We start from the raw sequence: 24,451 nt of genomic DNA, 5'->3' as shown, positions 1-24,451 counted from the left end.
TGAGTGACACATTTGCATATTCTGCCCCATTCTAATAGTCGTTTCTACGCTTCGCGTATCCACGACTAAAAACGTCAAAAAAACACTCTGCACCTGAAAAAAGCATACAAGGAATGCATAAGGCCAGCCAAAACACAACGCTTACCTGGTAAGCATAACAAAAATGCTGCAGTTCTAACGAGAACTGTACAGCACACACAAAAGGCGGGAAACTGCGAACTTGCGAAATGGTGAGTTCTAAACAGAACTATTCAACAACTGTGAACCTGGCACCAAAAGGTCAGAGCTCCTAAAAGAACTGTAACCAAAAACGAACAGAAAATCTGCAGTAAAAAAACACAGAAAGTGCGTTAAAAAGAACTCCACACATAATATTTTTCATGTCAAAGGACAGTTTGGGAATTTCTGGTCCTTGCACGAATAGAAGATTTTCATATACTGGTTCATCATCTGCTGCATATAAATCAGAATTAAACTTCTCAATTTCCTTTATAATTTTCATTGGGTTCCATCAAGCATCCACTTGTTCCAATAGTCTTTGAAGGGCTTGTTCATGTCTAACTGTTGTAAAAGACTTGTCATCCCGCCCGGTATTATGGCCACATCTATGTGTGAATTTTTCAAAACCCGTTTAACATTGTCACACAAGTGAGCTCAAAATGAGTCCCACACAAGGAGATTTCTTTTTCGTAGAAGTCTGCCAACTTTGGACCAGACCGTGTTTAACCACTCTTTCACTAGTGATTTGTCTATCCATCCTTTGGCTTGAGTGCGAACATGTATGCCTCGTGGCAGCACTAAATCTTTTGGTAGAGTTTTCTGCTCAAGCACCACACAGGGGAAAGTTTTGTTCCATTTCCTAGGCGGGCTAGCATCACTGTGAACCAATCTTTTTCACGACCAGTTGTCATGATTGACACTGTTTTTCTTTTCCTTTTGAGTCCACCATAGAATTTGCAGGCATGTCAAAAGTAAGCAGGGTTTGGTCTGTGTTTCCAATCAGCAAGAGCTCATATTTGTACTTCTTTCGCTCAGCAATAATAAAGGCTTAAAATTTCAGAAGTTTCTCCTCAAAGTTCTGAGGTAGTTTTTGCAAAATTGTCATTCTCCAGCGAATCGACAAGTCATGTTGATCCATGAAGCGATAACACCAATGTACCAAAGCTTTAAACTCACTCTCAGCAATGTTTCTGGCTTTTGCCATTGACTTTGCTCTTAGACGGATAACTGTGGTGGACATTCCAATACTAGCCTTTCTCTTCTCGTCAATCCATTCCTTCAGTTCTTTCTCCAATTCAGGAAATTTTGCTGGAAAATAGCGTGCCACTCTCTGGTCACGATGATGACCTTTTAGTGTTTCTTGTTGTGATTGCCACCTACTAACATTCTTCTCGTCAACTTGGAACTGGTGTCCTGCTGCTTGATTTCCTTTCTCTATGGCATAAGTAACAACGGTAAGTTTAAAGCATGCTATATACGACATCCTGGAAGAACCTTTTGGTTTCATGATTTGCTAGAAATGACTTCACATTTTACTTTCACACAACGTAAACACGGCCTTTGAAGTTTGAAGCGATTGGACTTGATTGGATGAGAAATTGTGCGTTACTATGGTTACATAGATCGGCAAGCACGTGCACGTCATCTGTCATGTTGCATTGCATGAATCGAATGCAAAAGATCGAGATCGTCCTAAATTAGAAGCCACAGTTCACAAATTAAAGAGGAGAAATGAGTGGAGCTACATGCACTTATGAAATGGATAGTGAAATCAGAGGTTACCACGTTTGTGGAAGCAGTTGGAAACCCAAAATTGGCAATTTGTTATTGACTGATCGAGAAGCGTCAAACGAAGACGACGAGTTTGCAGTGGCCATTTATCAAGAACTTGTCATCGAGGAGAAGAAAATTGTCAGACATTTACCAGTAGAATTCAGCAGAATTGCAGCCTATTTTATTGAGAACAGCAGTGAAATTTCCTGCAAAGTAACTGGGAAAAGGAAGCACTCTAAATGCCCATGAGGAGGAATGGCTATTCCGTGCAAGCTGTGTTGGACATCTCTAAACAAAAGACATGTTAAAAAACTTGATGCACTCATTGCTGCAGAGAGAATCAAGATTCTTCGCAGATAAGGACTTAATGTTTAGCTGTATGTGTTGTAACTAAGGAACAATTTGAAGTGAACATTAAAACACCAATTTAATGAAGTGTCAAAATGCTTGTACCCACGTATAAGCCGCAACCCTAATTTTGGTCCCATTTATCTGTTAAAAAAGTGCGGCCTATCCACAGGTAAATACGGTAACCAAAAACAAGCAGTAATCACATTAATTGAAAAGAAAGGGAAAGACAAGCAAAATAGCTGTAATTGGAGACCCATTCCTTTGATCAACGTTGATGCACAAATTGGTTCGAAAGTTATTGCAACAAGACTTCAAAAAGTTCTAGGGGAGATAAAACATTTCAATCAAAATGCTTACGTAAAAGGCAGGACGATTCTTGATGCCGTAAGAACTATAGATGATATCTTAGAATACACAAAGAGGAAAAATATTAGCAGATTACTAGTAGCAATAGATTTCCGAAAAGCGTTCGATTCGATAAAGCAAAGCTTTATGGTTAAGGTGCTTTCAGCTTTTAATTTTGGTCCTTCCCTAATTATTTGGATAAAAACATTTTATAAAAATATTACAAGCACAGTTATGAACAATGGTTATACATCAACTCCTTTTCAAATTCTTCAAGGTGTCAGACAAGGCGATCCCCTATCGCCATATTTATTTGTAATCTGTTTGGAAATTTTAGCTACGCTGTAACAAAGAAATTCAGGAAATTGTAGTACATAATGAAGAGATAAAATTAGAGATCTTTGCAGATAATTTAAGAGCAAATGTCACCAAAACCCAAGCAAAATTCGAATTTGGTGGCAGAAGTCGAAAAATCGATTTTTCTCTCTTTTCGTCCACAAATAGCCCTTAGGTAGACATCAAACGTGATGTAGTTTTTTGGAGCTCGAAGTGCTTTAAATTCTAGAAAATTGAGGAAAACGATTTTCACCTTGACAGTTGCCAAAATAGCCGATAGCAAAGGCTTAAAGTTAGTAATCTAAACTTAATTTGCATCTGCGTGTAAAGGAAAATCAAACTTATCGATACTTTTTCTTGAAAGACAAAGTATTCAGCTATCCAAAACAGGTTAGAACTTGACTTGAGCACCATTTGAGAATAAACATCACAATTTTGAAAAAAACCCTTTCAGTTACTAGGTCTAATTCCTAATTTACCAATAACATGGTTATTGTAAAAGACATGATGAAAATATTGAGGGTTTAAATCATCCATGCCTCCACTCATGTCTTTCCTAAGCTTGCTGTATAAAGAACCCTTTCAGGTCACTGCAGATGAAGATGCAAAACCTAGACTTCACTGCAATCTATATACCTGGAAAGTCCAATATGACTGACTCTTTCAAAACCTGTTACCAGAAACCCAAGAGACTGGTCATGAGCAACACATTGTCATGCAGTAGTCATGAAAACCAACCGGTCAAAGGGGAAAGCATCCTCCAAAAGCTGATGAAGACACTAGAAATGGCAAAATGGAGTAGAAATGAGCCAGACCTGGCACCGTTCTATGACCTTAGAGCAGAAATGCACTAAATGTAATATCTGAGGGCATTCTCCAGAGGCTAAACAGAATCATCCCACCAGAATCGCTATGAGACAAGATAATCACCATAACTCACAAGCAGGAACACTTAGGTATCTCAAAGACCACAGAACTCATCAGAAATATGTACTGGTCTCCCCACATGAACAAGTGCATCAAGAATATCATCAGTACAAGCTTCAGCTGCCAAGTGGCAACTGATACTCACCACCCCGAACCTACCAAGATGACAGATCTACCAGTAAGACCATAGAATACTGTTGAAGCATACTTCTGTGGACCCTTCCCTAACAATGAGTGTGTATTGGTTGTCAGTGGCCAATACTCCAGATATCCTGAGGTTGGATTGATCTGTTCAACATCATTGAAACCAGTCAAAGAAAGATGAAAATCTTTGCTATGCATGGGGTACCAAAGACAGCGCAGATCAATTATGGACTACCCTTCAATTCCAAGGAGTTCCAGACATTTGCCATAGAAATAGGATTCAAGGAGAAAAAGATGACACCAAAACATCCCAAAGCACAAGATCAGGTGGTAGGATTCAACAAACAAGACAGGAACCATTGCAAATCAAGAAGGAACAGAAGTGCACAAGGCAAATTTTGGCATGCTGCAAGTTTACAGAGCTACACCACACCCAGCTACCAATAGAACACCCTATGATTTAATAACAAACAGAGATGTCAAGATGAAACTTGAACACTTCCCATCAGCAATGTCACCACAGGACCAAGAATTCAACTGTAACGACCAAAGTCAAAAAGAAAAAAACAACCAAAACCATGATCAATGACACAGGGCAACAAGCTCAAACTTGAAGTTGAACAGGCAGGCAACAGCTCAAACTTGAAGTTGAACAGGCAGGTATCTTCAAGTGGGATGCAAAAAGGAAAGAACAAACACCACATGAACCACACATTTTTTGTGATCCAAGTAAAGGGATCCACCATCATTGCTAAGATATTAAGCGATGGAAAGCCTATCTTCTGGGATGCATCCAAATTCAAGATAGAAACTAGGAGCACAGATGATGATGAAGCCAGAACACTGCAGTTAATACAGGCTCCACCTGCAACAAGCAACCAACAGGCGGGATTAGAAAATGGCAATCCAGAAGATAACCTCCAGGCAGAACCAGAACTGCAACTTAGATGATCGGCTAGGACACAGGTATCAATGTTGGATAGACACCTGAGAGACTATGATCAACAATAAGATTGAAAACAACAGGAAAATTGACTAAGGAACAGAACAATGATCACTGATCATTGAATGCTGAATTTGCCACTGTTGCATTACCAATTATATTAAATCACCAAGTATCATTGATTTAACCACAAAATTTTAGCTGATTATTTCACATTTATATTTCACATTTATATACCCTTTGCAGTGTTTCTTCTAAAATAGCTATATAAGCTCATTGTCTATGCCAGTTAACTGAATGTGGCACTGACCAACCCGCACAGTAGACTGGTGCTCTACCAACTGAGCTAACCATATGTAAACAGTACAAAACAAAAATCTGAAATCTATTCCATACACAAACGTAACTGAGAGGGGAGGAAAGTAGTTATATGATACGACACTGTTATGCAATGGAATAAAAGGTTACATGATTATTGCAAAAGACATACTGAAAATACAAAGGGTTTGAATTATCCATGTCTTCACTCATGTCTTTCCTAAGATTGTACTATTATGAACCCTTTCAGGTCACTAGACTACCTTACCTACACAACAGCAGTGTCTAGATAAGATAGGTTTAGGAACATCCATCTCCTCTCACCATGTGATCTCTAAAGGTGAAGGCAAGTTTGAAGTTCACAGCCAAACAGCTATGCTAGATGTGTGGTAAAAAGCTGCCTTTGGTAAACACGATGCAACACCACCATGTATATGTAAAAATTGGCAACACAACCGCCCTCCCTCCGAACACATGTTTGCAATATTCAGACATAAGTGTGACTGGGGTTTTGACAATCTAAGTGAGGCCTATAGGAGTTTTTCACATTCAATGAAGATCTCCTCTTTGCCTGATTAACAACACAAGGTTAGTAACAGTTTCCCAAAGGGGAGAGGATAACAGCTAGTTCTGAAGACATTAATAACCTACTGAATGTTGATAAAGAAAATCTTCCCCTTCCCAGTCGTTTTAAGAGGACAGTGGAAGATCAATGCAGGGAACTCATAACAGGGTTCGTACCCTTTTTCAGAAATAAATTTCCAGGATTTTTCCAGGACTTTTCCAGGCCTCAGATTGATTTTGCCAGGACTCTAAAATTCACATTAACGCTTTCACTCCTAAGATCTCAATGTTAATTCTCCTTATTGTCTGCCATACATTTCATATTTTTTACTTGAGTTTAACAGATTTCCAGAACTTTCCAGGAGCAGTAGCCTTTTTCCAGGACTTTCCAGTCCTGAAAAATGCCACAACAAAATCCCAGGACTTTCCAAGTTTTCCAGAACCCGTACGAACCCTGTTATACTTCAAGCAAACTCTCTAATTTACATAGTTTACGATACTGATATACTTGTGCACGTTAGAAAGAACTTGGAAAACTGTTTAAAGATAATGGAAAAATCAGCACCTAAAGTATCCAATGGTATCATTCTACAACAAGTGGGTCAGCCAAACCTGCACCCAGGAATGTGCCAAATTCTTAGCCAAAGAACAAACTTTCGTAGAAATGTTTACCTCTTGCAACACGCACAATCAAATATTCAGGTAAAGTAGGTCAGTTGTTAGACCTGGCACAGGAGGTCTTGCTGATGGAAGCTCAAAGTGACAGAGGTGATAACATTTTGTTTGCACAACTCTCGGAGGTACAAGAAGCTTGTGAGTTTGAAGGATCTAGTGGGACAGCTTTGTTGCAAGTCAAGGGTAGTCTAAGAAGACACGTAGAGTTTTGGCACAGCATAGGTGCCCCTAGATATATATTATCAGTTATGTGCGAGGGTTACCGTTTGCCTTTTAAGCAAACTCCCCCTGTGTTTACCTCCCGAAATAATAGATCAGCTTTGCATCATTCAGAGTTTGTTAATGAAGCCATTTTGGAGCTTTTACATTCAGGTAGGGTTATGGAACTAAATAGCCCACCTGATGTTGTCAATCCTTTGAGTGTGTCCATCCAGCCCAAAGGTACTAATTCTTGATCTCCGTTACATCAACAATTATCTTATTAAGCGTAGAGTCAAGTACGAAGATTGGAAGATTGCCTTATCCTATTTCCAAAAGGGTTCTGTTATGATAACTTTTGATCTCAAAAGCGGTTACCATCATATTGAAATTCATCCAGATCACCTGAGGTTTTTGGGGTTTGCATGGAAGTTTCCAGGGGAAGCTTCCATACAATATTTTGTGTTAACAGTTCTTCCTTTTCGTCTGTCTTCTGCACCTTACATTTTTACAACCATCAATTTATTGTATTTATTTATCTATGTCTTTAAGAGGAAAATAATTTATGTTCATTTGAGTGTAGCAAATTAGAATGTAAGAGGTACTTTTCCAGCAGTTGTGCTTTAGTCCAGTGTGCTTTAGATGATATAGAAAGTTTGTGAAAGTTATGTTTTATTTCTGTTTAGGTTTGCCATTTTTCACCGATGCTCGGATGCCAAAATGAAGGATGTTACGCACCAAGGTATTCATCTTGAAACAAAAGAGGCCAGAAAAGGAGGCAGTTATGGATGAAGATGAAGAATTATTTTCGAGAAAAGGACTGTTAGGTTGTGGAATAGTCTCTTTTGAATTCTGTTTATTATTTCAATGGAAAAATTTTCGGATTGAGGGGAAGTGAGTATAGGAATTTGAGTTTGAAGAATTTTGAGCTAGGTCCAAACTTTGTGCAAAACTTTTCACAGATGGTTGTGTGATCTCAAATATGTTACCAAGAGCATCAAGCACATTTGTTTGTTAGCAGTATATCAATTATACATTGGTTTCGTAGAGTGTAAATCTGACGAAATTGATTCTTTTTATCTTAGGCCAAGTAAACAAAAATTAGCCTTTGAGAAAAGTCCAGTTGGAATTAACACGCTAAATGGAATCTTGCCAAACTTGTGTAAGGAGGTTGTAATTAAACCCAAAACAGCTCATCCTTTGAGAATTGCCTGTGCAACGAAGTTGTTCAATTCAGGTGTTAGAAAAACTCATTCAAGAAAAGACCAGACATAGGTCAGATGCCTTGATAACATATGAGAAACCTAGTCTAGAGCAGAGTGTTTAAGTGTCTAAACATCCTGGACCTTGCACATCTAGTAGCATAACAGAAGTCACGATTACTAGCAGTGAACTCTTACAAGGTGAAAGCAGTGTGCGTAGAATGTTAAATCAGTTAAATTCTGGAATGTTCTTGAATTACAATGTAAACGTTAACGTTAACTGCAAAGAATGATTACTGTAATCCTGCAAGACTAGTTAATACACATTTGTTCAACTACTGCATTCTTTTGCAAATTGATTTCCAAACACACTTGTTTGGATATCCTAACATGTGTGTTTGGATCTTTTCTTTACCAGATATCAAGGGGCATTGTTTAATTACTTAGCGCATAATTAATGAGTTTGAGAATATTATTTCTAGGTATTGTAACGTCACAGGTCTACTTCATCGCTGTTACTAAATAAACCAGTTGACATTGAGAAGTCATTTCTTTGTTCAGTTGGAGGCTAAAATTGCAGCACAGAAAGTCGAACTTGATGCACAACTAGCAATCAAGGAAGTTGAACAGGAAGGTGATATGCAAGAGAAAGAGGCATTGCTTCCAAAGCAAGAGGCAGATAAAGATAATATTGTTGAATGAATGAAAGATTTAAGAGGGTACGTCGGTGCCATGAAAAGCAGACAATGTTGAAGGACATGAAACCCGAGGTGGAAAAAAAGTGACCAGGCCATGAACAATATTTGTTCTGAATTGACAGAATACTAATTTTTAGAGATCCAAACTACCAGGTTCTGAAAAATAATATGCCCTTCTGTACAAAAACATAAGACCACTTTAAAGTAATGCCAGAAAATAGAATTTTTGTACAATACTGTGCTCCCCAGACAAATGCTATGAAGGATCAAATCCTCAAAGAACTGGCCACCCCTGAATCCAAAGTGACAGTTATCTTTGTTATTGTTGCCATGGAGATAAGAGTCAATACTCCATCAATACGGCATGTCATCCACATGGGACCACCACACACAATAAGACAATACTTTCACGAAACAAGACAGGCAGGACGGGATGGATGTATCTCTACTGCTATCTTTTATTGGATGTGAGAATTTCAGCTGTTTTCCATTCACAAATCTAAAGTTGAAAATGTATCACACTCCTCTTTGCATAAATTACAATGTAATCTGAGCATGCACAGAATTTGACAGCTGTGAAATTGTAACACAACCTGATTTCATTTCATTGTCATCAATATTCCATTCTTGAAATGCATATTGAGCAAATTACAGTGATGATCAAGTCAGCATCAGTTAACCATCTGAAATGATTGCCTGATCCTTCTCATTTTTATCAGCCAGCCGTACATAACCTTTATAGCAAATGTATTTATCACATGCCATGTGTAAAATCTCCCGCCAGAATTTAATTTTGCTAGGGAAGGTACTAGCACATCACTGCATCGATCCACACACATGTATCTCTGGGTCAAGCATGTCACTATTTTGGAAATTCAAGCTCCCCAAAATTGTCACAGAGCAAGAATTTGCTGAACATTAATAAGTTTGATTGTAGTGCGCTGCCCGTTAAAGATTGGCTTGGACTGGGTGCTTTTGGCAATGTCTACATGACGGAATATAGAGCTGAGGGAGATGTTGTTGAAACAGTGGTGGTCAAAAAATGTTGCAGGCCCTGGACTTAGACGAGAAGAAATTGTTCTCCAAAGAAGTAGCTCTTCTCGATGGACTTGCCCACCCTAATGTAAGTTGTGAAACTAATAGGGGTTTGCCATCAGCCACCGGCAGCGATGATTGAGTGTGTTTACTTTGATTTCAAACTGTTTAGGGAAGACAATTTGCCTGTCAGTTTTCTTTCGGATTTTCTGGTGCATATCAACAAATTTAAATGCCACCAGATCAGGTTAATCATGCAGCCATTAAATTTATCCAGGGAATGGCCTATCTCCACTCTAAGGGAATTGCCCATAGAGAATTCAAACCGGCCAACAGATTTGTGTGTAATAGTCACTACAGTATATTTTCTGACAAACAGGAAATTGCCTTGCACTGTCAATCAAGGCCAATATCATGTAAGCTGACCGACTTTGGAGAGAGTCGCTCGATGCACATGGAAACACAAACTGTTGCCTCAAAGACCAGGAACATAGATTGAGGAATAGTGGTGTACATGGCCCCTGAAATTCTTGTTGAGGACCTTCGGATTTCTCATGCAAAGATTTCGATTTACTACTTGCAGATGTTAATGCCCTGGGATTGGTTTTCTTTTTTTGATAAACCCTAGCCTAACATATCCCTTTTTGCTTGAGATTCAATCTGCAGGAGGCATCAGTTCTCAAGAGGAAGTTAAAAGAGTCGTCAGTTCTCTGCAACTGAAGGGAAAGCACCTTTATGCCAGATGAAGAGTGCGTGGTTAAACATGGTACTACGTCATGTGAGTTGGAGGAGGTGCATGGGGGATACATTAACTTCAACCAACACAGTTGTTTGCCCTTAGACAAGGCAGCAGCTATCTTGAGTAGAGAGGGCAAAGACTTTGACTTCATTCCATTAAAGGGAAGCCAAGCTACTCCTATACAACAGTTTGATCAGAAAGCTGAAACCCACCTTTAAGAAGCTGGTTACGAAGTGACCGTGTAGTCGAGATCCCACCTGAGCAAAGATGGTACCAATACGTGTACTTTTCTGCCAGTAAAGATAATGGATACAATCCTGACAGAAATTGGAAAAGATGATGTTTTCACAAAAGTAGCTGATACTGCAGAAGAAATAATATGGGTCTTACCAAGAGAAATAAATGCCTATCGCGACCTCAGTAAAATGTATGATCACATGGAAGCATATCACATCCTTCTGGAAAAAGATCACAGGGGCCTTCTATGACTTCTCAGAAGAATTACTGTTTGTAGATGGGGTTTTCGAGCGTGTCATTGAGCGTGTCTGTTAACCAAAAACATGTAACCAAAGAATATTCATACTTAATCAAACTTCTGATGTGCGAAGATTGTTTCCCGATTAATGCCTGAATGACCAACTGTACGATTGAGAGGAACAAAATAAGTGAAGATTAGTCACGATTGATTTGTCGGTAGATTTTTGGTTAGTCAAACCTGCCAATGTTTGTAAGAGGGAGTTGCTCGTCAAAACAGAGAAAAAAATGCGAATTTACTAGCAGAAGCACAGTGTTACGAAGCATTATCAATGACTACAATCTCTAACCGCTGACCGTGTGTATGACATTGCAGACTCGTTTTCCCATGCTCTTAGAAGTGACACGAATTGGTGAGTGGAAAAAGTTTTCTATTTTTTGCAAATATAACCACGTACAGCTACATGTATCAGCGAATGTGCCAAAACATTGTTCTCGAATGATCTTGCATGATTTTGAGTGGTTTCTGAAAGGTTTTGATTGGAAACACGATTGTTACGTGCCTTCAAAGCAGCTATCGACCAAATAAAATGCACATTTGCAAATTGATGTTTATTTCATGTTTTCATACAACCCGGAACTCGACATAATGTTTGTTTTATTGTAAATATTTGTTTCAGCTACAGGCAGGACTGATTTTAAAATGCTATGCTGACAAAAAGCTATCTGAACCAGGTCAATACAAAGATCGTTGACATAAATTCTTCATACAGAAATTCTGGATTTGTTCAATATTAAATACCGACAGATCAGGAAGGTTTGCTTTACATATATAAACAAGAGTAAGTTCCCTGTCGTCTGTTTATCATTGTTTAAGCTTAACTGGATAATATTTCTATACTATCTCATTGGTTTTATATGGTTTTATGAAACTTTTTATGAAGCTAGAGTTATTGACGCCGCTGTCCTATACGAAAATTGGCGACACGGCACGCAAAAGTTTCCCATGTCCACTGCCATTCCCATCTTGGCCTTCCCGTCCTTGCATCGTATAAAGGTCCCTAATGTTGCTTGTGATGCAGAGGACATTAATGCCATGCACTCAAATTTTAAAACAATATTTTGCAATGTCGAGCAGAATCTGCAATCAGGCCAGTTACATCACTGGGACACTCAAATGGCACAGAAATCACGAATTCACTGTTCACGGTAATTCATTCTTAAGGAAACTCAAATCCCTTTCAAGGGATTATTCAGCCCTTTTGAGTTATTTCAAGGGATGAACTATGGATTGTCAAGCTTGCTCATGAAGAAGAGTCTTTTTTTACTCGATTATTTTTAAACAAAATTTGAACAAGATAAGTGTTGGTCTTCTGGTAGGAATTATAAATGTTATTCAGAATTTTTGTCCAGCTAGCAAGTTCAGTTTGATAATAAGAACTACCTCTTGTCAGAACAGAAGCTTTTGTTATCTGGAGACATTGAATTAAACCCAGGTCCTGCAGAGATTCCTAATCCACTTACCTATAGCCTGTAAGCAGGCTAACCTTTGGGTTATGAGCACAGGTGGTGAAGAGCAATTCAGTGGGAAGGAGTCTGGTGAAGAGGCACCATGAAAGTGAGCCTACCTTGATCTCTGTATTTTTTAATTTCTGCTTCACCTGAGCAAAGTGAAATACAGCCTAAAAGCAGGAAAGGCGAGAAAACTGTCAATCTATTATTTTTGATGAGGAGCAATTAGATCCCCATGGAGTTGGTAATTTATGGTATTTACCGCACATTCTCACAGTAAAAAAAATAAGTCATCCACATTTGGAGTCAGAGGAAGAGTTGAGTGTGCGTATTACTGATGTTTTAACAAAGTTCCAGTCTAATTCTGGTTAAATTTCAAACTAAAGAGGGAGCAGAAAATAGCAGTTGAAAGTATGTTAATGAATTAAGACGTACTTGTTGAGTTGCCGACTGCATATGGGGAGAGTTAAATATCACAAATGTATGTGATTGCAAGGAGGCAACAAAACAGCATGGAGGTGTTTGCCCGTCTACCAGCATCATCAAAGACCAGACTGCCAAAGCAAAATCACTTGGAATCAAGTGAGTGTCCTTGCTGGACATAATCATTGAGGGTTTTTCTTTGGCAAAACTTTATCAACAACATATATCGTGCCTGCATGTTTTTATGAAATTCCGAGAAATCTGAGCTCCCAAAGTTTATACTTCCAGTGAAATTTTTCTACGGTTTCTGGGATGAAACTGAAAAATTTGCAGAGATCAGGACAGGCTCACTTTCTCGTCTTGCAGCTTTGCCACTTGATTTCACGCTCGCGGCTATGCTGCACGCGATTGTGCTCCAACATGAGCCTGCTCCCAGGCTAACTTACCTACGGCCGTGGATTCATGCCCTCATCGAGCACCTATTTTTTTCTGTTGAAGGAAGACAGAAGTTGCACTCAAAACTATGTGAACTCAGGGGTGGGGACTGCCACAATCTTCACCAGTGATCCATTTGTATTGACAATTCGATGTCTTAATGGATGATACGTAGACACCTTTATGTCAAAGTAAAAAATCTAAAGGTAAAATTGTCAGGGTAGTCCCTTCAGGGAGCTTACAAAGCATCTCTGCTATGAATAGAAGCCCTGAGGCTATTACCTAACATAGAATACACACTAATAGGATATATACAAAAATACAAACATAAATATAGGAAAGAACATTGCAACAAAAGCCTATAACTACCATAGTAATATCTTCAAATTTGTGTACATTTACAGTGTTTATTAAAAACCGTACTTCCATGATAATAAAAAGATCTCCTGGCTGTTTCCCTTCTTACTGTAGGCAGATGTAAAAGATTGCTCTGCCGGGTTAGGCGAGTACAAATGTACTCAATGAAAACAAAATAGTTATTAAAATATTGAGGATAGCGGCCATCTTTGCATTTCCTCACAAGCTTAAGGATATGTTCATTGCGCCTTGTCCTAAGACTTTGCCATTTTAAAGCTTCCATAGCAGTGTCACTACTACATGTAGATGTCTTTATTACTATTCTTCCTACTCGCTTCTGCAGAGCTAAAGTTCCGCTGTCTACTTCCCCGTAACACGCCCAGGTCCCAGCACAATACTCTAATATCAGTCTAATCATTAAACTATAAATGCATAAGACCAACTTGATTGACACCCCATCCTGTTACACTTGGGTCTGGGAATGGTAAGGATCTGGGGATGGTTGGAAAGGGAAACACCTGACATTTGGCTGTCACTCCACTGCTGGGTATGGAAGTGATTGTTTCAGAGAGGTGTTAAGGAGAAAACAGGCCAGTCACTAGCAGATGTAACCCCCCCCCTCCCCTCGCCCCCGCCGGACTCTCCTCCTCCTCTGTCAACTTTTCCCTTGCTTGTCACCAAATTTTTAAAATTGGCAAAACTATAGAAACAAATTATTTGAATTGACATGAATTTTTCAGTATCAAACTACTGGTATGAAAGCAAAAAAGTGTGACAATTTGAAGGCAAATAATTGACAAAGTTATGAGGAATAATCATTTCAAGTTTAGTGGCGAGGGTAGAGTTGACTTTCATGTGGAATACAGCTAGAAAATCTCGTTTCTTAGAGATTTTTGTCAGGAATGACTTTTAAACCGATTACCCATGACCCCCTTAAAACCAAGACTATCACAACTATTTCAGAAGGTTGAGCGGACAAAAAATGCTGTACAAGTATGTATATTAAACAACATTTTTGAGCTCACTCAACTCAACCTTGATTTTGAAAATTGCCAAAACAGATCAAACATTAAACAGGAAACATCAATACCTTTGTCATTTTCAATAAATAGGTACTCAAATTTTCATAGAATATCAATCTATCTTTCTTCAACTTATAAATAAAACCTGATGTCTCAAGATCACATGGTTCAAACTGTTGTTACTCCCTGCCTTCAATAAAGTCACCAGTGGCATTACCTGTCAAAAAGATATCTTCTGTGATGTTTTTGTATTATCCATTATTTTCACCTCATTGTCATGTTTAAAGCCTTCTTTGATATAACCATAACAGACACCTTGAAATAAATGTTTCTGGCTATTTTGAAATGTAGTCTATATACCAGCTGTTGATTAAAGTCAATGTACAGAACTTACTGGTTTTCTTGTTTTGTTTTGTTTTCAAGCGTTCCTTCAGCATTTGAAGAAACCAGGAAATCAGGTTTCTGGGAATGCCCTCAAAGAGGTAAAAATAGTTAAAATTGAATTTCTAACTAACAGGTAGTAATAATCTTAACAACAAAAGAATGTAGTTTCCATTAACAGCTGTGCCTGTCTGTCTTTAAAAAGAACTGCCAATTAAAATTATTTTTTAATGCTTTCTCTTTTGCCACACTGTTGAGAGATTATGCCTGATATTATGTTCAATGTCAAAGAAAAATGCAGGTCTCATTAAATTATAATAAATTTTAAGTCTTGTGCTACACAATTCCTTCATCTAAGTAAAGTACTAGCGATATTACATAGAAGATGCTCGTGCCCCATACTAAATTATCACTTCTTGTGGAATTTCATGAATGAATAAAGAAAAAATGCTGTAACACACAGGATGTTGTTTTAAAGGGTAAAGAAGCAGCCAGTGGAACTTTAATGCCCGTGCATACTGTTTTGAATGACAAGGTAACATATAGCTTCTCACTTTAACCCATTGACTCCTAAGTTTTATATTCTAGAACAGGGAAGGGGATGGTTTATTCACTGTTGAAATGGCATAACTACACTGTTTTGTTTATGCACATGAGCCTGCTAAAGATCCATGATTTCACCAATTTTTCTGGGGGCCCACATGGGCATTTGTCGGTATTTTGAACTTTTCTAAATTTCACAAAATAAAAAAGTGGGAGATGTTTTAAACATGATTTTTGAAAATAGTTTTTCAAGGGGTCTTTTAGGTAAAATATGAACTTTCACTCCTGTTACCAGATTCTTCATATTTCATGTAAGAGCTCATAAGTAATTATATTGAGTATTAATGAAGTTGCTATAATCAATTTATGTAATAATGTATGTTTATAAAGTAAGTTCTGGATTATTATTTTATAGGTGCCAACACCTTTGGACACAGTTGACGATGATGACAGAGTTTTACTTCAGAGTTTTCAAGGTAAAAAATCATAATTTTGTTATTTACAGAAAATAGTTGCCAGTCTGTTTCAATTAACAGTGCCCCCCCCCCCTCCCCTCTTCCTGGCCAAATATTGAGCATACTTTTTTGAAACAATATTATACCCATTTATCGTGACAAAGCAAAACCTCGACTGCCTATCAAAATTAATCCTGTTGATAACAGTACTCTTTGCAATATGCTTTGTGTGTTAAAACCATGACAAATGGTTATAGTTAACTGTAGACTTTTCATCTTTGATTCCTGCAGAAATGAAGACATGGAATCTCATAGGTCTAAAGGACTAGAAACTGGAAAAGGAAAAGGTGATGATTTGAAAATTTATTTTCTATTCATTACTTGTGTTCAGTTTTTTTAACCAGGTGGGGCAATGATTGTGTCTTGACGGATAAAGAGATAATTATGTATCATTTAAAATAATTTGGCAGTATAAATGCATTATTTGCTCACAAATAAAATTTTATGCAATTGAACCATGTATTTTGAACCATGATCATTTTACCCATTGCGCGAGGAGAGGTTGAGAGCTTGGTACCGAGGATAATGTTTTCAATTTCAAATCTGCAATGATTTGCACAAATTATGTCATATTCACAAATCTTCGCATAATGGATGTCATGTTTGTGATTTCGTTCACACACACACCTTTTATCGACCCTTTTATCATTTAAAATAATTTGGCAGTATAAATGCCCTTTAGAAATGCAATATTTGCAATAATTTTGGATGGCAATGATATATCTCTAAGAAATACTTATTTACTTACTTAGGCTCATCACTACAGGTGGAGCATAGGCCATCGACAAACCCCTTACCAGCAAACTAAAACTCGGGCTTTTCGTTCAGCTTCAATGTCTAATAATTAAAATCAATACTGAAATGAAAGGTACTGAAAGAAACTATACAGAATTTCATACAAATGCCCAACAAGTGGCTCAAAACTACTAAGTACTCTGTTTCAATTTTGTTTATTTCTATATATTTAGGTAACTCTATAGTAACATCAGAGAGCCAAATTCATCAAATGTGACAGAATGATCAGATTTGATGAATTTTTAGTATCACTGAATACAAGTAAAAACTTAAGTATGAACTCTGACTATTAACATATCAGGTTTTTAGTGTTCGTAATACTTGTTAATGATTTTAATATCAACATCTGATCCACAGGCTTTGAATGAAGAGCTCGCAAAGGCTACCTTGGTTAAAAAAGGTAATGTAGTATTTTTTTTTATTCATTAATTTATTTATTTACTTATTTATTCATTCAATTTTTTTTTTGAGGTATTGCAAGGTTAAAAAGCAGCAAAATAAGCAATGCATTGCAAAATTATCATTTATGTAGTAGTGCACATAAGGTTAAACCACCAAAAGCAACCTCCACGAAACATTTTCATTGGTTATTTTAAAGTTAAAAAATCAGAAATCAGTTGTAGTTTTGATAAAATAAAAAAGTATTTATCACGAAAGAATGTAGAACAAATTCATTTAAATATATTAGCATAACTTGTTAACTACTAGTTTTTAATGCAAATTTTTGTTTCATATGCCCTTTTGATCCTTAAGTTTAAAAGTGTTTGACTCAAACAAAACTTTGGCATATATGTTACGTTGTGAAGCATGAGTGGGGACGATTATAAAAAATCTTGTGCCATTTTAAAGAGCAGTGTGTATCTCTAGCTCAATTTACTATTATGATGCAAAAACTAAGGTTTGAAAGGTTTTTGTGATTGTTTGAAATCAAACATACAAATTCTTTTGTTCTTACATACAGTATTTCCCATACAACATGGTTTAACACAATGGTATTGGCCTGCCTGTTTGACATCTGGATCATGCAAAATTTAAGCTTTACTGATTTCACTAAAAAGTACATCATAGCAAACTTCATTCCAAGACTTATCATTGATGTCAATTTCACACTGATCCAATTAAGGGAAGTTTGCTAAAAAGCTGATTGAAAATGTTAGTACTGGTCTCCAAAAAACTGTCTCGAAACATCTAAACATGAAAAGTGTCAGTGGTAGGGAAGGTCAAACATATCTTTGATTTTGGGAGTGAAATCCTGGAGGTTTCTTGTGAGTATCACTGGTCCTAATTTTCATATCATGCTCATTTAGGCATGTTGCAGGAGACCTTTTCACAATCTATCAGCTGATTATCAAAAACATCACAAGTGTCACAAGGACCATGGTTCCCATATGGCCGGTTTTGACCAGTGTAGGAGTCAATGGACTAATTTTACCCTATTTTGAAAAAGGTAGTTAAAGGTGAATTGCTACTGATGTTTAAACGTGTTTAAACGAAAGAGAGTTTAAACTCATTTAAATGTTTTAGTTACCTGTTTTAAACACTTTTTCGGCACGTCTAAACATTTTTTCTCTGTTTAAACACAAGTGCAAAATTTCCTCTGTTTAATACTCCAATAATTATGTAGTGGTTATAGTGCGGTCTGGCATGTCCGAAAAATCGCTCCCGTAGGACTTTTGTGCCGAAATTGAATTTTTCGCTATTTTGCACTAATTTTGGGTCGAATAGTAAGAATCCGATGGGGTTCAAATTTTCTGATTCCGTCTTCCCATGTTTCTGGCTTCTCAAGGACTAAATTTATGCTAATTTATGCTAATTAGATGCAAAAAATAAGTTTTGCAAATGTCTTTGCTCTTAGATTCAAGGAATAGGGACCAAACTTTACACAAAGCTCTCTCTTGATGACGTTCGTCGTATGACTTAGATTGGTTACCATGGCAACCAGCGAAGACGTCAGGATTAACTACCAACTATTTTGACCATCCTGGATCCGCCATCTTTGATTTTCAAACTCTCATACTTCTAAAGGAAAACAGTGCATTTTTAATAAACTTTTAGGGTGCGTTTCTTTAAGAAAATCCAAGATTGGATTCTTAAATCCGAAAACGGATTTTGCGTTTCTTTTCTAAACAGATTAATCCAAGATCTCTCGGATCAAGGAACTGAAGAGTCCACTCTGGGCAGGGATTTTTCGGTTCCTTTGATGCACCATGATCTGAGTGATCTCGGATTGATCTGTTTAGTAAAGAAACGCAAAATTCGTTTTCGGATTTAACAGTCCAATCTTGGTTGTTTTATAAGGTCATTCCGCTGAAATAGAACCTGCACTGAGATTTTTGTCAAACTTTGCCTATTGATTGTTTATATTATAGGAACTTAAATTTTGAAATAAAAATGAGGGGTCCCAATAATCGTTTAGAAGCAACAGTACCTTGTTTGTACCCAATAAATTCTTATAATAGCACCATGATTATAGTCACAATTGCTTGCTAAATTCACGTTTTCGACGATTGTTTCTTGTTCTACACTGAGAATTGGTTCATATTTATTTTACACAGAGAAATTTATTATTCAATTCAAAACAACAGAAAAAAAAAAGATAGGTCACCGTGCTCGTTTTCGAGGAAATAACGATTTACCTCTATGGCGAGGTCCAGCCGTAAAGAAAAAGCCGCCATTTTGTAATGCGCGCGCGCTAATCACGTGTGAAATTATGCGCACTAGGGATGCGCAGTGCAACACTGTGGAATGATCTTAACAAAGAAACGCACCCTAAGTAACGAATGATAGCATGTGCTGCGCGAACTGACGAGTTTCTTTTCAGGACTTAAAATTACGAAACACGCCTAGAATTTGGAGTTTTACAGCTGTTTTTTTTTTGTTTTTCACGTAGGCCTGGTTTGGATGTCGAATTACATATGCGCCGAATCATATACCAATTTGAGTCGCTTCGAATTAAAAACATGCGGCATTTGATTTAGACGTGGCATTTCACATTTGCCAAATCGAAATCGTGAGCGCAGGAAGCACAGTGATGGGCATAATGAAGTTTAGTTTTTTCCTCCCGATGGCAAGTTTGTGATGGAAATTATTTAGGCAAGGCTAACGCAGAGAATGGTGAACATCTGGATAAAATGAAACACTCTATTCGTATCTTCATATCCTTTAAAGAGGCCTTCCATGAGCGTAGTCCAGAAATGGTTAACATCTATGACAACATCCAGCCCTGGTACTCTGAAAAGGTCAAACCACAAGACCGTGAAGAACAAGGACTTGAAATCTTGCGCGATTTATGATAGAGTACCTCAAGTAATTGCACAACCTGTTACAGCTCATCCATCCTTGCCACTCTGGGGACTGGGAAGGCTCCCTGATAGCGATGGAATGCCTGATAAAGTACTTCTTTGCGCACGATCTCCTCAACTGCGCTCGGCTAATGCCAGTCCACCTTGCGCAGATGAACGCACTCGAGCATGAGGACCTTGTGACATATGAGGCATTGAAGTCCGAGGATTTTGTTGAGCAAAGTCAGAGATCCCGTTCACGAGGTTGTTCACAGATCGGATGCTAGAACAGGAGTTCAAAGTATTAAAGCGCCACGGAGGTATGTTCGGGTTAAGTCAAGACGAAGCCGCCCTAGATCACCTTCTTGTCACGTCACTGCATCTCTACCATATGGTAAAGCAATAAAACGCGTCCGAGGCTTCTGAGCGGAACAAACACTATCAGCTGTCTTGGGATGTTGCTGTAAGGACGCGAAAAAACGCTAAGAAACTCCGCCAGTCGATAGAGCTGCACTGTGAATGCAACTCATTTACAGTTGAGTCTCCCTTGAAGAGTGTGTTGTCGTCAGCTCTTGTGCCTGAAAAAGCAAAGGAAGATATCCTGTGCTATGCAGGGAAGGGCCAAAAGCGGTTTGAAGCATTTGTTGAAGACAAACTGTTGCAATCTTCTAAGCACTCCTTATGAGACGCTATGAAAAAGCTGAGACTGGTCACTCCTCCAGACCTATTCTTTTTTTTTAATCTCTGTAGTGTATATGTTGTAAATATTTATTTATTTCAGTTTTAGCTCTAATTTATAGATTTTAATTGTATCATCATATAGTATATATCTAGTATTAGGACCTCTATGTAAACCACTTTTAGTGATGGAGCTTCCTAATAAAAGATTGCTACTACTACTACTTTGTTCACCAATGGATTATTAGCGCGCTTCTCCAGCAACACAATCATCAAGCTGGTCATGGTTTACAATAACAAAATCAAATGTAGTTTGATTTTGTTGCGCTCATCTAGTGAACGCAACACCTGCTGTTCCCTAACCAGGTGTTGTGTTCACTAGATGAGCATTTGTCGCAAGAGATTTGTGTATCCTCTCCGGACACTGACGTACTAGTCCTGCTACTCAACTTGATTTCCAGGGGACGTCATGGAAACCTGAATAGCCTGAATTTTTGACAGGCAAAGGTGCAAACTATAGAGAGATTGATGTTACTCAGCGAGTTCAAGCGATTGGAATACACAAGTGTCAAGGTCTGATTAGACTGCACCACTTCATCGGATCCGACTGGGGAGAGAAGTTTGTTGGTATCATGAAGAATTCCTGGGTGAAAGCTTACATGACACTCGATGACGACCATCTCGCGATCGATTGTTTCAGAGAGCTTGGTGAGGGTCTTATCCAAAACCAGTTAGCCAACGGAGAACTGCCAACTCAAGTTAAAGACCTAGAGAAATTTGTTTGCCAAGTGTACTGCAAAGCGGGACCTACCACCCTTCCTGAACTTCGATGGGAGCTCTTTTGACTCAGTAACTTGAAAGGTGAGATGATGCCATCAAGCGCGCAAACTTCATAGCCATGCGTCACAAATCCTATACCACCAGCTGCCCAGATCTTCCCCACATTAAAGAGAACGGCTGGAGCGAAAACTAAGGAGCATACGTGCTCGTTATATGCTTGTCTCTCCCTGCACCCCAAGCTGTTATCGAGCTTACCAAATGCGGCTGCAAGTCAGACTGTGGGGGACTCTAGCTGTTTCAAGAACGGAATTCCATGCACTCCTCTTTGTTAATGCGTTGGAAAAACCTGTACAAATCCATTCGCAGACGGCACACGAGTTGATGACGAGGATGGTCTTAGTGCATGAGAACTTAAGTCACATTTTATGCACGAACACTTTTAACGGAACTGTAGATTAGTATTATACATAACAGAAAGAAGACAAAAAGCGTCTGCATTGTTACTATGGGACTAACAAAAGTCAATGATATTTTCCCATGAGAAACTGAAAGAGTACAGGCGTTTAGCAAAAAAGGAAAATAAAAGAAAGATCTGCACTTAACTGAACATCGCTCATAACGGAAATCATTCGTTAGTTAAAGTTTATTTAAAATTCACTGTTTTGCTTTAGAAAAATGAGAGTTCGAAAATCCAAGATGGCCACCACCAAAATAGCAGGTAGTTAAACCTGACATCATCGCTGGTTACCATGGTAACAAAGTCAAGTCATACGATGTACGTCATTAAGAGTAAGCTTTGTACGTTTGGTCCCTGTATCTTGAATCTAAGAGCAAAGATATTCTCAAGACTTTTTTGCATCTAATTAGCATAAATTAGCATAAATTAAACCCTTAGAGTAGCCAGAAACATGGGAAGACGGGATCGGAAAATTTGAACCCCATCGGATTCTTATTGTTCGACCCAAAATAAGTGTAAAACAGCGAAAAAATCAATTTCGGCATGAAAGTCCTACAGGATTACACGCCGTACCGCACTATTAGTTTAACAAGCCCATATTGTTCATAAATTAGAGTAATTGTTGTGGTTACCTTGGGTTTCCCGCAATTACATTTTCCTCGGTTATGGTCATAGTAAAGTGAATTGATTTGTAACTTAAATGCATGGTCCGTGATTGTGTCAAACAACTTTGATTTACATTCAAAACATTGATGTCTCAATCGTAAAAGACACTACTAAGTTCATCCTCGTCAAATTGTTTAATGAAGGAAAAGCTTGAAGCAACAACAAGCCTGTTTTAGGCTAAGGTCAAACAATTCTTGATTCCATAAGTAAACATACCACTTATCAGGATGTTTCCTATTTGTTACAATATGCACGTGATTACTATCAATGTTCAACTAGACTAGAATCGAGTTTCATCCTCGTGTCTTACTGCGTTGTACGCTATTGAATGTGGGACTAAACGGAACTTGAAACATGGTGGCAGCGAAATAGGGAAAAGAATCCTTCGCCTACCACTTACAGAGTCACAAACTAAAGCTGAAATAATCCTGTAGCCATGTCTGACACTGAAACGGAGACTGAAGCACCACCACCTGGTTTTTCGCAACAGCCACAAGCACAACAGGAACTTGTGCAACACCCATCTTTCAGCACGATGGCCGGGATAATGCATCCTGGAAAATTAGTTATGACTGGGAACATGGCGGACAATTGGAAAGTATGGAAACAAATGTGGAGCAAGTACATGGTCATTGCTCAACTCGAGATGAAACCATCGGCGTACAAGGTCGCATTGTTCCTCCATTGTATCGGGGTTGATACACTAAAGATTTTCAACAGCTTCCAATTCGACAATCCAGACGATAAAAATGACCTGGCCAAGTTAATACAAAAGTTCGACGAATTCACCATCAGAGAACTGAACGAAACCTTTGAAAGGTACACTTTCGACTCCAGAAACCAACAGAAAAATGAAAGCATTGATGCTTATGTCACTGCCCTCCGCACACTCACGAAAACATGTAATTTTTGTGACTGCATGAGTAATTTGATAATTCATCACAGGATCGTCCTGGGCATTGAAGATCACCACACTCGCAAACAGCTTCTACAAGAACGGAGTCTCACTCTGTCGAAGTGTATCGATCTTTGCAAAAGTTCCGCAGCAACGAATTTGCAATTAAAAATGATCTCTGGCGCCCAGCATGAAGATGTTCACGCCATGCAAGATAAACACCCGCCTTCCAGCTGCCATGATGACAAGTCCAAGAAGAGCTGCGCTGGGAAACCGAAGACATGCAAATTCTGTGGCAAAGCACATCCTTTTGAAAAGGGCAAGTGTCCAGCATGGGGAGCGAAATGCACAAAGTGCGGTGGCAAAAATCACTTTGCAACAACCTGTACAACTCCAACTAGAAAAGTGCACAACCTGAGGGATGAATCCTCCAATGACAGCGATGTGGAGTACATTACAAGCATTGTTGCACAACCGGAAATGATACACACCGTCACGCAAGAGCATGATTACCCAAAAGCAATCTACACTGAAATGTTTGTAGACAAGGCAGAAGTGAAATTTCAAGTAGACAGCGGCGCCTCAGTGAATGCAATTCCCGTCAGTTTTGTGGCTGACAAGAAGCTCGAGCCCACCCCAAAGACGCTACAAATGTGGAACGACTTAACACTAAAGCCACTGGGTTCCTGTCAATTAATTCTCAACAACCCAAAGAACAAGAAGTTCTCAGTGGAATTCCTCGTTGTTGACAGACAACTGACACCACTCATAGGAGCAAAGGCAGCTCAACAGATGGACCTATTTACTGTCAACACACAAAACTTCAAGATCGCCGAACCGCCTGATCGACAAAGGACAGAGGTAAGGAGTGTGCAGACAGCTGATGAAATAGTAGCCAGCTACCCAGAGGTGTTTCAAAGAGAGCTAAGAGCACTTCCAGGAACAGTTCACCTTGAAGTCGAACAGGACGCCACTCCCGTTGTCGCACC

At 38.5% G+C, this 24,451-nt stretch overlaps 1 protein-coding gene and 2 pseudogenes across 1 annotated transcript in view; all 3 read left to right on the top strand.

Annotated features, from left to right (window-relative positions):
• The window catches only part of LOC145482408 (uncharacterized), a gene marked incomplete at its 5' end in the record, with an annotated part of 215,205 nt that extends 193,028 nt beyond the window's left edge, over positions 1–22,177 (top strand). Inside the window, one exon of the mRNA XM_081461037.1 lies at positions 20,328–22,177. The remainder of the gene's footprint in view (positions 1–20,327) is intronic.
• On the top strand, positions 2,779–4,499 carry LOC145481661 (uncharacterized; annotated as a pseudogene).
• On the top strand, positions 4,516–13,044 carry LOC145481660 (uncharacterized; annotated as a pseudogene).
• Positions 22,178–24,451: the final 2,274 nt, after the last annotated feature.

Source organism: Orbicella franksi, chromosome 3, assembly GCF_964199315.1.
Source record: "Orbicella franksi chromosome 3, jaOrbFran1.1, whole genome shotgun sequence".
Lineage (NCBI taxonomy): Eukaryota > Metazoa > Cnidaria > Anthozoa > Scleractinia > Merulinidae > Orbicella > Orbicella franksi.
This window is presented reverse-complemented; position numbering and strand designations above follow the sequence as displayed.